Source organism: Macrotis lagotis, unplaced genomic scaffold (assembly GCF_037893015.1).
Source record: "Macrotis lagotis isolate mMagLag1 unplaced genomic scaffold, bilby.v1.9.chrom.fasta BILBYCTG006, whole genome shotgun sequence".
NCBI lineage: Eukaryota > Metazoa > Chordata > Mammalia > Peramelemorphia > Peramelidae > Macrotis > Macrotis lagotis.
The window spans coordinates 658,954-672,038 of NW_027421913.1; the positions used below are offsets into that span (position 1 = coordinate 658,954).

At 43.9% G+C, this 13,085-nt stretch overlaps 1 pseudogene; it reads right to left on the bottom strand.

Annotated features, from left to right (window-relative positions):
- Nucleotides 1–3,216: 3,216 nt before the first annotated feature.
- On the bottom strand, nucleotides 3,217–7,105 carry LOC141504000 (G patch domain-containing protein 2 pseudogene; annotated as a pseudogene).
- Between the last annotated feature and the right edge of the window lie 5,980 nt (nucleotides 7,106–13,085).

Genomic DNA, 13,085 nt, shown 5'->3' on the forward strand with positions numbered 1-13,085 from the left:
GGATCATCTGGAGGAAGAACATTACTGAAAGAAAGGCCAAGGAACCTGATGGTTATTTGGGCCATTGGCTAGTTCCACCTGGCCCCCAGGGGCAGCTCACCACACTCCTATGACAGCTCCCAGAAATCTCTGAACCAGGCCTTTTTTCTCCTCCCTGGATCCTCTTTGCCACTACTTGTACTAGGCAGGAACTTACGATGGTTCTCTGACCCTCTCCTCCAGGCAATGGTCCCTTTAACACTGATTTCATTTGCTCTACTTCTGGTTCTGTGGCAGCCTTCCTCATAGGCTGACTTGACTCCGGACTACAAGGAAAGGGAGAAAGTGAATGGCTGAACAAGGAACCTGGCTCTAATATTACCAAGAAGAGGCTACGCAGAGGCAGGGGGACGATTCATACCTGAGCTGGACAATGACCAGACTTGCTCTGAAGAGAGCTCTCTATTCCCAGGGACTTTCCAGGAATGTAGATGATGCTGGGATTATAGTCATGAGAGAACAGTTGAAAACTTTGATATCTGCTCCTATTGGAGTCCAGGCTGGGAGTGAGCCTGGCCTAGGCTGCCTTCCTCTTTATATCTCCCTCAGTCAATCACCCAACAATTGGCCTGACCCTACAACATTCTGGGATGCCATTGGAGAGTCAGATCTTCTCTCCTCACATCACTAGGTCCTTACTGTCCTCCTAACCACCCTGTGGTCTATGGTGACCAGCCCCCATAGAGGGTCTGTCAAATCCCTGGATCTTCTGATGTCCCTGCCTTTCCCTTTGATCAAATGGTAGAATCTATTGTTTTTAAAAGTCACATGGCATTTTAATGTAAGAGACATAAACCTACAAAGAGAGATTAAAAACAAATGTGGTATTACATTTATAGAGAGATTTGGCTCTCAAATTCAATCGTGTTTCTTTGTCTACGTTAAATAAAAATACAATCATTCATGATAAAGAATTAAAAAAGCAAAGGGATAGAAATTTTGAAACCAACAGTCAACATTTTTTGCAATGAATAAGCATATCAAACATTCTAACTTTAACAAACTACAAAAGGAGATTGTCCACTTTTCATTCTATTTGAAATAATTATAGAAATGCTATTTATGGTATGATAGAAACAGTAAAAGAATGATCACTCAGATTGAATCATCACTAGTATCACTTACCTTTGCAGAGGATAATATGTGTTGCAAGAAAATCCAAAAAGTGCTGACCAGCCTCCCCCCCAAAAAACAGGGGAATGATAAAGATATAAAATAGAATATGTAATATCACCTAAATAATCTGTATTTTTCTATATTGCCACTGAAGAATTCATGAAAAGAAAAATATCATTTCAAGCAGTGACAAGACCATTTCATATACACTCACATAGACACACACACACAAACACAAATAAAGGCCTGTGATGTCTTTGGTGAAAGGAACTCTGAGTAAGGAAACACCCATTAACAACAGAGATTGGCAATGATTCTACACTGTGTTGCTTTTATAGAGACCAAAATAGCCTATGGCAATCTACTAATGGTGCATATTAATATTTTACCTTATCAACATCATAAATAATATTTACAAACATAATGACAAAATGGTTGTGACCAAAATCTTGTAGAGGGGTAGGGTACCCCTGACAACTAGTGAACTGAAAAGCAAAGAATGTTTTGATGGAACGATAAAATAGATTGGAACATTTTGACTTTTCAGGTGCTTGCAGGTCATACAGGGCATAACTGTGAATAGTATTTTTTTCCTAAAAGGAAAAAGTGATAAAGATTTGGAAATAATTCTTGAAAAGATGATAATTGAAACCAAAAGAATGAAGGATACTATCCAAAAAGGAGATAAAAGGGAGGCAAGAGAAAGTGGGGTTGGGGTGTGGGAGGGAGTGACAATAAAACAGCTAAGGGGGGAATGGAGAGCTTGGAAGCTGTAATGGTTTATAAATTTTTCTCTATGTTCATCATACTTATGTTTTTTAGAGGAAAATAATTTTATATCACATTCATAGAATCCAATTTCATTAAACCATTTTCCAGTTTCCCAGCTAGTCTCATTTTTTAATCATCTTTGACAATTTGTTAGGTATCGGGTAAAATCTCAGATTTGTTTTACTTGCATTTCTCTTATTTGTGATTTGGAAGAATTTTTTCATGTGGTTGTTAATATTTTGCAGTTCCTTTGAGACTTATTCATATTTTTGACCACTGATGCACTGAGAAAATGGCTTTCTGTTCTACACTTCTGTTAGTTGGTTAGCTACCTTGCGTATCAAATCTTTATCAGAAATATGAGACATAAAATGTTTTCCTTGCTTTTATAATTGTCTCTATCTCTTGCTTGGATTAAGAAAAAATTGCTATCTGTATCTCCAAATGGAAAATGACTGTTTTCCAATTCTTTTATGTCATGATTTATTTGCTTACTTTGAGAGTAGATTTATAAAGGTGAATAAAGTTGGCATCTTTTTAGAGGGCACTCAGTAAGAGTTAGAAAACTGATTCTATCCTTTAACCTAAGATCCCATTATCAAAGAATTGGGCAAACATATAAAGGTCTATCTGTGCAATACTATTTTAATTGCTTATCTTTGCTAATGAACAACTGGAAAGAATTTATATTTGAAATGGTGGAGGAATGATTGAGCAATCTGTTCTGAGTGGAAAACCCTTTATTGAGTACTTATTATGTGCTAGCAGGCTATGTGCCAGAGCCACAAATACAAGAAACAAGACAGTTACTTCCCTTAAGGAGTAGACAATCGATGAAGGGCCATAAAAGAGTGCAAGGGCCAGGCTTATGGTGAGGAGAGTCGTGGCTCAAGTGATGCATGTGATCGATTCAGAAACAAGGATGGAAAGGAGAAGGAAGTGTGAATGCCAGTCAGATGACTGGACTGCTGCATGGTAAAAGGAAGTCAGCCTCATATTATTATGGTATTGAAAAGGGTAAAAAGAAGAAATAGAAACACATATGGCTTCAAATAAAACACTATTGTGAAGAAAGCAGAAGCAGAGAAGCATATGCCAATATACATACTTACATAGACACACACAGTCTTAGATACTATATATACTTCTAGAGGATATATCTTTTCTAGTCAAGTTTTCTCCTGCTCTTATGCCTTTTTTCTCTCCACATGGAAGCACGATCTCTTTCATTTTCTTCCATTTAAGGTGGACCAAGGAATAATTCTTGGCTTATTGACTGGTAAACTACTGTTATCTTCTGCTTACAGTTTTCACAGAATTCTTGTTCCCTCATTCTGATTGGTTATTGCTCAGGATCAGAACCTGGCTAGGCTCTGTCCTGGTCCCAGGGCTAAACTAATGATCATGGTGAGGGGATTGGGGAGAAAAGGGACCCATTCTCTTGTTACTTACTGGGCCAGCCATAGCAACCATTGTAGAAGAAATTCCTGCAGACTTTGTGATACTCTTTGAAGGCATTCCATTGAGATGTCTGAGTCTATCGTGGAAACCTCTTTTGTCTGAAGGTGGCATGAGAGCAAAAGAGCCACTTGACATACTTTGAAAGACAGCATCCAGTAATTCTTCTCCTAGTTCCATAGACTCTTCTGACTGCCCCCCCCCCAGGGATGGCTCCTGTGTTGCTATATGCCCCACCTGACTTGGTTTTATAGAACCAGTAAGTCTGCTCATCATCACCTTGTCTTCCCTCAACCCTGGTAAACAAACCATCATCAGTGCTGCTGAGGCTGCTCAGGTCACCGTCACTCAAGATGTCATCTTAACCTTTTTGTTCCTCATATTCCATGGTATCCTGATTGACTGGAACCAAGTCTTCCCTTTTGCAAACAATTGTACCATCTTGGATTTTCAGTCTTGGTCTAGAGACATTTAATTTTCTTTTCAGTTTGTTGTTACTGAACTCCTGGTGTAGGTAAGATCTCTAGTCAAGGCCCATTTCTTGTTCTCCATCTTCAGGTTGTTGAGTCAGTGTCAGTGGGTTAGATATTTCCAGTGGTGGATCTACTTCCATGCAGTTTACCTTTCTTCTTCTATGATGAGCTCTTTTAGCTAAATTATCTACAGCAAGCTGTGATTCATGCCAGAGAGTTGACCTGTAATACTATCTAGCCTGAATGATGATCTCCGTTTTTCTATGAACATGTAGTCATCAGAGTCACTGTGATCTTTCTTTTCCCTCTTCTTCTTCTTCATCCACTGCATCTTCTTCTTCTGGCTCTCTCCAAACTCCTTGCCCAATTCCTCTAAAGTAGAATCAGAACCATCACTTAAACAGGGGCCTGTCTCCCAAGGAGGATGAGCATTATCTGATCACCATATTCTCCTCTTCCTTTTACTTGTGGGGCTTTTTGGTGGGCAAGTCATACTTCGGGAGTGATCTCCTGGGTTGGCTAATCCTCCTTTGGTTTGTTGCAAACTTTCATCTAGGGCTGAGAGGAGATCACAAACAGGTTCTTCCATGGTTCGACTAAAATGCCAGCTGGGCTTGGCTCGAACTCTAATCAATTGTCTCCAGAATGCCCCCAAATTTAAAGCGATCCTGGAGCTGGACTCCGAGGCTCAGGCTCCAGGGAACACTCCGGCTCTGGCTCCGGCTCCAGCAACAGGTTCCAGGATCTGGCAACAGAACCAGAAGACATTCTGCCATCTAGGTGGAACATTTGGAAAGGGGTCTCCAGAATCAGCGGGTCAACCTTCAAATTATTTTATAAAATAGGTTCCCTAGAGTCCCCTTGTGCCTAAAATAAGGACAAGAAATAATAGTGGAACCAGTTTAGTAGCATGACCTAAGAGGCCGCCATTTCCTCCATCCTGAAATGTGAGCTTCTGTTCTGGGACAGGGACCTGGGTAAGGCCTAAAGTGGGTTCTATCTGAAAAAGAGAAAGGGTTCCTAGAGAAATTAACTTGATCCTTTGAATGAATGAAGCAATTTCTCTATGTATATCCCTGGTAAGAATAGATGGGAGAAGAGAAGAGAGAAAGAGGGAGACAGAAAGACAGAGAGAGAGAGAGAGACAGAGACATTGATATTCTCATGCAACTTCCAGGTCATCCTACCAAAGCTTTCATTAAGGACAGACATGATGAGAGATGGTGTCCACATTCCTCACCACCACCGTCATCATCACATCCTGCCTACCTGCCAACAAGCATAGAGTAAAAACCTGTGGGACTGGCAGTAGACCCACAACCCCAGAACACAAGTCCTGCTTTCCTAGCAGTCCTCACTCTTCATTCAAGGAAATAGAGCAGGGTCCAGCTGTCCCCACCAACTGTCATGTAGAGGTCAGGGAAAAAGCCAGTCCAGCTGAAAGGGCACGAATCCCTGGGTGGGACAGTAAGTGGGGCCAGTAGGTGCCAGGACGGTCAAGTTTCTACAACCCTAAATCGACCCCGGAGCAGCACAGCACACGGTTATCCATTTTTATCCAAGGTAATTTGCCTGAAATAACTTGGAGCCATGATTTTAAGATATGGATTCCATCTTAAGGGCCTCAGGCTTCTAGAAGACACTGGTCTACAGGTGCTTGCAGAGCCTGGAGGCCTGCAGCCCTGACTTCATGGCTTGGCAGTGTCCAGAATTCAACTAACAATGGCCTCCAGCCTCCTCTCTAGATCATCCTCACTCATTGGGACCTACCTCTATCTGACATTGCACCTGACTAACTCAAAATCCATGGAATCCATTGTTTATGATGCCAGAGCAAAAAGGATGAGCCAATTAGTTGAAAGACAGTTGAACGGTTCAGTGGAGAAAACACTATGCCTGGGGTCAGGAAGACCTGAATCCAAATCCATCCTCAGACCATTCCTAGTTGTTTGACCTTGAATGAAAATTGTCATTTAACTTCCTTCTGCCTCAGTTCACTGGAGAAGGAAATAGAAAACCATTTCGGTATCTTTCTCAAGTAAATTCCCTGAACTGTGGTCCATGGGATTACAAAGAGATGGAAGCAACATCAACACCACAATTCAGTTTAATGAATTATTTAAAAACAGAGACAAAAACAAACACACACACAAAACCAAAGTTAGCTTAGATTTCTATGTAAAATAGGGGATTCAATTTGTAAATGTTTTTAAACCCTATTAAAGCATTTTTAGACAATTAGAAATCAGTCAGAAAGAGCCCATGAACTTGTCTTTGTCTTCTTTCCATTTTATCTTTACAAAATGCCAAAAGATGCAAATTCGTCAAGGAAAGAACTGTAAAGAGAAAGACAGCAGAGTTACAGCATATTTTACCAGACTTTGTCTATGGTATCCATGATTTAAGGACCATTGTCATCCCCAAGGTCTGCCCTCCACTTCATCTTATAAGGATTCTACCAGTGTGTAGTTGGTTAGGAGAATATCAGTTTCTCTTTTAACTAAACCAGGTCATTCGTGAACTCTTACAGAAAGTTGAATGGGTCATCTGCCCTGGTTTTGCTAGCCATGAACTCCCTGCTAATGGCTGTTCTGAGTGAGCCTGGAGCTTGTTGCTGTCCAGCAAGCCCTGTACTGAGCAAGGAGCTGCCTTGTTGGGGACACTGCTCTCCCTTGAATCTGTCCTGCCAGCCTGGCTGTTTAGGGCACTAATCCTTTGGGGGATGGCAGGCAGGTCCCAGAGACAAAAATATTTTAATTCATTCTTTAACTTTTATAGACCCTCTAAAAAGGGGAAAAAGAAATCTCTGGGGCTGCTGGTTGCCTCCAGGAGGAGGAGTTATTGTCCACAAGTTCAGGAAGTGTCTGACACTGCTGAGTAACTGAACAAGAAAGTTAAGAGAAGAAATGGAAGAGCTGAGGTTGAAGCAGTTCAGCATCTGGACCCTCAGTGTCATGTTCCTACAGTAGGGGACAGGAGAATTGGGGAAGCCTACAGGACAGCTGGTAGGTGAGCATGGACCCCCTGATATGAATACTGAAAAAGGGGCAATGATGCCTCTACCCCATGCACACCCTTTTGCAAGGACCCCTTACAAGTGAAGGTAATGGGGAATAGTTACTGGATTCTATTCTTTCCTTGAATTCATTGTCAGCAATTTAGGGAAGACTTTGTGGTTCCTTTGGGAGGGGAGATGTGAGGAGGGGGCCTTACTTGTTCCCTGTGTTACAGCTGCAGTGTGGTCTCATGGTCCATGTGAATGACTCCTTTGGAATGTGGAAGAGCAAGATCAGAGGTAAGGTGGCAGGTAGAGGCTGAGAACATCAGGATTCAGAATGCTAGAGCTGGGGAAAGCCTTCCTTTGTATTGGTCAGCCTGAAGGTGCTGGAGGAGTTGCTTGGGGGAGGTATGATGGAGGTGTGGGCATGCAGGGTAGGGAGATCAGAATTGTCAGGGAGGTTTGGGGTTGTGGGGGTGGGGAGGTGGAGGCAGTGAGGTTAAAGTACACTGGAATACATCTTGCCCACTTGCCTCCTGTGCCAGTCTCCTCACCTGCTTCCACAATTTCAGGTAAGGTCCATCTTTGACCATGAGTTTCCACACCCTGTATCCAGTGAGACTATCAGCCTGCACTGGCTTCCCAGCTTGTACCTGTCACTGTGCTAGGCTCTTGTACAGCCAGGAAAACCAGAAATACTTAGTCCCTCTCCTATCTGTAGCATCACTTGGTGTGAGGAATGGAACGATGATGGTAAAAGGGGGAATTAGAACCTGGCCTGGTCCCCCACACCATCAGCAAGAAACCCCTTAGATCCCTCTCTCCCACACAGCTGCCAGGCCACAGAGAAAAACAGGTAGCCTTTGGCTTTTAAGCTGTCTCCTGCTATTGTTCACACAGTGGGAAATCTTGTTTGATACATTCTCATTTATTTGGCCATTCTGTGAATTTTCCAGAAAATCTGAAAATAAGAGTCATCATTTCTAGAGTCTAGTGAATATTTGACCAATAGAAAAATCTTTCAGACAGCACTTCTGATTCTGTGGTCTTCCTCCACTCCTACTGTCACTCCTCTGAACTGGGGAACAAGCCTCAAAATGAGTCCTTGTCAAATTTCAGTCCCCCAGAACAAAGCAGAGGGAGCTCCTTGTTCTCTGAGGCCATGTCATCAGGGACATCCTAGATTCTTGAGTCCAACGGGGAAGCCATCCCTAGGAACTGCTCTCCAGGTGTCACTCCGTCCTTGTGACCTTGTGACCTGCTCCCTGACCAGCAGTGGAAGCTGCTATCACCCTAAACATCCCTGATATTCGTTTTCTCCTTGGGTAAATCCTTACAACAAAACTACCTCTTTGACTTCTTTGCTAAAATAATAAATTCCAATATTTGTTTTTTACTTTGAACCCAAGGTAGGAAGAATTCAAGACATTTCATTTTCCTACATTCACTGGTATCAGATAAAAGGTCCGGAAGAACAAGGATTTTTAGGGAAACAAATGAAACAAAATGGAAAGAAAATATAAAAAATTGAGAATTATTTTAACAGTGTTTTCCTCTAATAAGCATGATCTAGAGATTATCAACCCAAAACATTGTTCACTAAATTTTAACAAATTTCTCTTTGGGTGTCTGCATGGGAAGGCGTTCTCATTGGATCAAAGCAAACACTCCTAATGTGAGAGAAAGCAATTTGCTCTGGAGGTCTCAGAGATGGGTTGAACATGTCCTCCATGTATTCACCCCCTCCCCCCAACACAACATTACCCTTATCCCTGCCCCTGGGACATCTGCATAGATACTATGATTTGTCACCTTACAATCAGCATCTCCTGTCCCACGGTTTGAAAGCTCCCTTCTCTGATGGAGAAGATGCTACCCCCACTTTCACCCAACATTTAATGTTACCTGTCCAGCCTGATCCTAATTTTGCTGCTGCTTCTTTGGCTGGTGAGTAGCCGGCCTCTGGGATTCTTTGTTTCTTATACAGTCTCGACTAGGAGAGTTGGGGGAAGGCCTGGGATTTAAGAAGTCTCTGGCCACCTGGCTTCCCCTATTATCTTTATCATCATCATCATCATCATTATTATTATTATTATTATCATTTTATTTGCTCTTGGGTTGTTTTTGGTTTGTGCAGGGCAGTGGGGTTGGGGTAGCTTGCCCAGGGTCACACAACTGGGTGATTGTTGCGTTTCTGTGGCCGGATTTGGGCTCAGGTGCTCCTGATTCCCAGATCGGTGCTCTGTCCGGTGTGCCACTTAGCTGCATCTATTATTATTGTTATCATTATTTAATTTTAATTTTTTCCTCTTTACTTTACTTTATTGCTCATGAGGGTCTTTAGTTTTTTGGGGGAGGGTTATTATGTTTACTCTTAAACAAGAATATTTTTATAATGTATTAAAAAAAGCATTCATAAAAAATAAAAGAAATATAAATTAAAAAGAAGCAGAAAAAGGTCTCTGGCCACTCAGTTTACTGTCCCTGCAGTTGGGGAGTGTAGGGGGGACCATCAAGGAGGACAGCTAGGGAGGGAAAGAGAGACCTGGACCACCTGCCTGGTGCTCTACCTTTGACTGTCACATGGATGCTCATTGTTCAGAATCTACCCACTGGTTTAACTTCAGAGACAATGGTTTGTGGCCCTCAGAATTGGGGTTTTACTGGATTAATTCATTCTGTCATGAGCTCAGAGAAGCCTTTGCTCCTCCCCAGTGAAGATTCTGGGTATTTCTCACCCCAGCCATGGGAGTCCACAAGATTAAATGGATGCTTCAGCAAATGAGGGACCAAGCGCAGTAGAGAGATGGCAGAGATGGGTGGGGCACATACAGGATTCACAAAGGAAGTGGTGACCACTACTTTGGTTCAGGGTGATGGACGAGCAGATACAACAGGTGTTATATGGGCCTGGGGGTCCATGGGTTCCATGGGGTCAGGAGGCATGAACTCTATGGGGTGGAGGAGGTGGAGGCAGTGGAGAAGATGGAAGGAGGAATCCATCTTCCCTCTCATATTTCCAGGTCACCATCTCATTTCTATCCTCCTTAACCCGTTATACCATCCATCCTTGACTTGGAGGTACCTTAACTTGGAAGCAGTCAGACCAAGATACCCAGAAACCTAGAATCACATTTACCCTAAGGTGACTCTTCACTTAATGGGAGGGAAGGAAGGATACATGGAATCACAACTGATCTGGAAAGAGGAGACGAATATTTCTCTCAGAGGAAAAGACCCTACCAACCCAGGGCCAAATAGGCAGGCGTTCTGCTTCAGGAAGGTGGGGACTGAGCAGAACCATGAAGGCAGGGAATGACTCTGGACCATCATCATCAACATGCAGCCCAAAGGACACACTGTGCCCAGCCAGGGAAAGTCCCATTTTGGGGCTTGGGGATGAGGGAGAGGACTCTTGACTTTCTGCATTTGAGAAATGAGGATTGAACTTGCTGGAAGATCAGCAGAAATGTCTGATTTGGAGGAATGTCGTAGCCTGCCCTCCACTCATCACGGAGGCCCCTAAAGCGCAGTTGTAGGTGAGATCTAAGAGAGCACATTCATCTCAATTGTCATTACAAGCTTGGTTTTCTGAAGATAAAAAAGAACCTAAAGGGAGTTTGGAAATTAGGCATTTGAGGAAATAGAGGCTTCTCTGACCTCTGACCTCTGACATCACTCTCTCTAGGGGTGAGATAGTGGCAATGTCACCTGACTGTCCTCATGGATGGACCAAACTCAGACTGCAACCAGGGAAGGATACCTAGAGTAGGCCAGATGTGGCCACTGGTCTGCCCTATGTGAGAGCAGACACCTATGTGGTGTCTGAGGAGGAGGAGGATGTGGATGCAGAAGAAGGAGGGATTTCAGACAAGTCTGATCAAACACCTCCCTGGAAATAGCCCCTCGCTTCATTAGAGGCCTAAGCATGAAGGATGGTTTGAGGTGCGGGGGGGGTGTTTCACCAAAAAGATTGAACAGGTACCTCCTGGAGATCTTAAAGAAAGAAGCCATCCCTAGGACAGTTTCCTAAGTCCAAGGGATCATGGAATGCTTTCAGAGGGTGGAAATCTGCAGCCTTGATTGCAGGTCCCCTGCCTACATCTCCCTCCATCCCAACACTAGCCCTCCCTTGACACACATCCATGAAATCACTAGAGAGGTGTCAGTCTGAAAGGAGAGGAGATGGGAAGTTTATTGAAGAATTTGTCCTTAATGCAACCAGAAATTGGGTTTTGACCCAGTTTTATCATTTGTATCATCTCTGGTAAAGAAGGGGGAACAAGTTCGATAAGGAGTTTTTAACCCCTTACAAGAGGAATCCAAGGGATTTTGTTTCTCCTTTCATGGCTAAGAAAAGTCCAGAGAAAGATAATTTTTGTAGAAATTGCTCAAATTATAGGGAAAAGGGAAGATATTAGAAGAAAGAAAATATTTGAATCATCTTGTCCTATGATATGCAGTTTACTGTCAGACTTTGCGCACCCTCTCTCTGGGTGTCTCTCTGTGTCCCTCTGTATGTCTGTATGTCCCTCTTGGTCTGACTGCGTGTTCCTCCATATGTCTGTCTCTGTGTTCCTCCTTGTATGTGTGTCCCTCTGTTTCTCTCTGGGTATACCTGGCATCTATGTGCCCAATGCAGGCTGATGGTCTCACTGGTTGCTGGGCAGGGCACCACACGGTCAAAGCTGGACCTTACCTGAACTTGTAGCAACAGGTGAGAAGCCTGGCAGAGGCTGCCCAGGGAAAAAACTTGATCCTGCTCCCTTCATGCTCACTGCCTCCCTCTCTCCCACTTCCTGCCTCCATCCATCTCTTCTTGATTAGTCTGCTCTCCTGACCTCCCCCAAATATAAAATCTCCCCAAGGATCTCCTCTAGTCCCTTCAGACTGACTGACCCCAACTAAGATTCCCTGCCCTGTAATCCTACCCATGGTCCACCCCTCCCCTCTAGCTCACATCTGCCCTTCCTTCCCCTCCTCCTGAAATAAATCTTCTCTCTGGGGCAGATTCACAAATGGGGAGCCAGCATGTCTCCCCAAGTCTCACCAGCAGAGGAACCCCAAATTTTTCTCAAAATTAATTCCTGACAGAATGGATTGGAGAGCAGAATCCAGCTTTTGTCTCCTCTTGGATTCATTCCATCAGGAATTCTGGGAAGGCTTCCTTGTGTCCCATGGCAGAGGGGGTGGATCCCCTTGACTCACCATGAGCACCTGCAGGGCAGATCCACTGCCTGGCAGTAGGAGGAAACAACTCTGAGAGGAGATGGGGTGGCCAGGGAGTAATATTTAGGGAGGAGGAGGGGGATAGGAACGCAATGTCCGGGGGACCGTTGTTGTTTCTGAACCTGTGTCTTGAGGTGGAGGTGCAATGGAGGGGCAAGATAGGAAGAGCAGAATGGCCCAGGAGATGGAGATACCAGTGGAGGAATGAGCCTGAACCTTCCTTGCTCAAACACCCATCCTCCCACCCCTCCCCATCATCACAAACCCGGGTTTAGTTGTTCCTTGACCTTGCAGTGTCATGGCCTGCAAGCCCTTAGAGCACAGGCATGACCTGGGAGCAGGTGGAAATACCTTGGTGCCCACCAGATCTAGGCTAACTGGCATGACCAGCTATCTCAGGCAAGAAGAAGGTATTACCATTCAGCCACACTTGGGCAAGTAGGTGCCAGTCTGAAGGGGCAGCTGAACAGAAACAGGAAAAAAAAACCAGGAAATGATTCTTCAGCTTCCCTCCATCAAGTTTCACAACCACCTGCCCATATCTCCCCTCTCTTTCCTAGTTTGTGGCCTTTAAGGCCTAATGGAGAGGGGGCAAGGCTGGCCTTCTGATGCAGACAAATATGGACATAGGGCGTGATGAGATCAGTTGGAGACAAACTTTGTCAGTCTTTTGTTTGCATTGTAAAGGGAATTTTCCTTCACTTGTCAACTAATTTAGGCCACACCTGAGGGTCTGACCTTAAACTTGGAGTGCATTGCTGAGAGAACCCTCCTCAAAAGGCAAAATTTCCAGTGAGGGACTTGGGTCACTCACAGATCTCTTTGACCTTCCAGTCTACTGCTAAATGCTGGCGAGCTAGCACTCCACATGGTCATCCTTTAAAACTCTCTCTCTTCTCTATCCCTTTCTGAATATGCTGTAACTTCCTTTAAGAAATTCCTATTTTCTTTCCAAAACCTGCATTCCCAAGTCTGGGTCGTGATTCCTCTCAGGGCAGAAG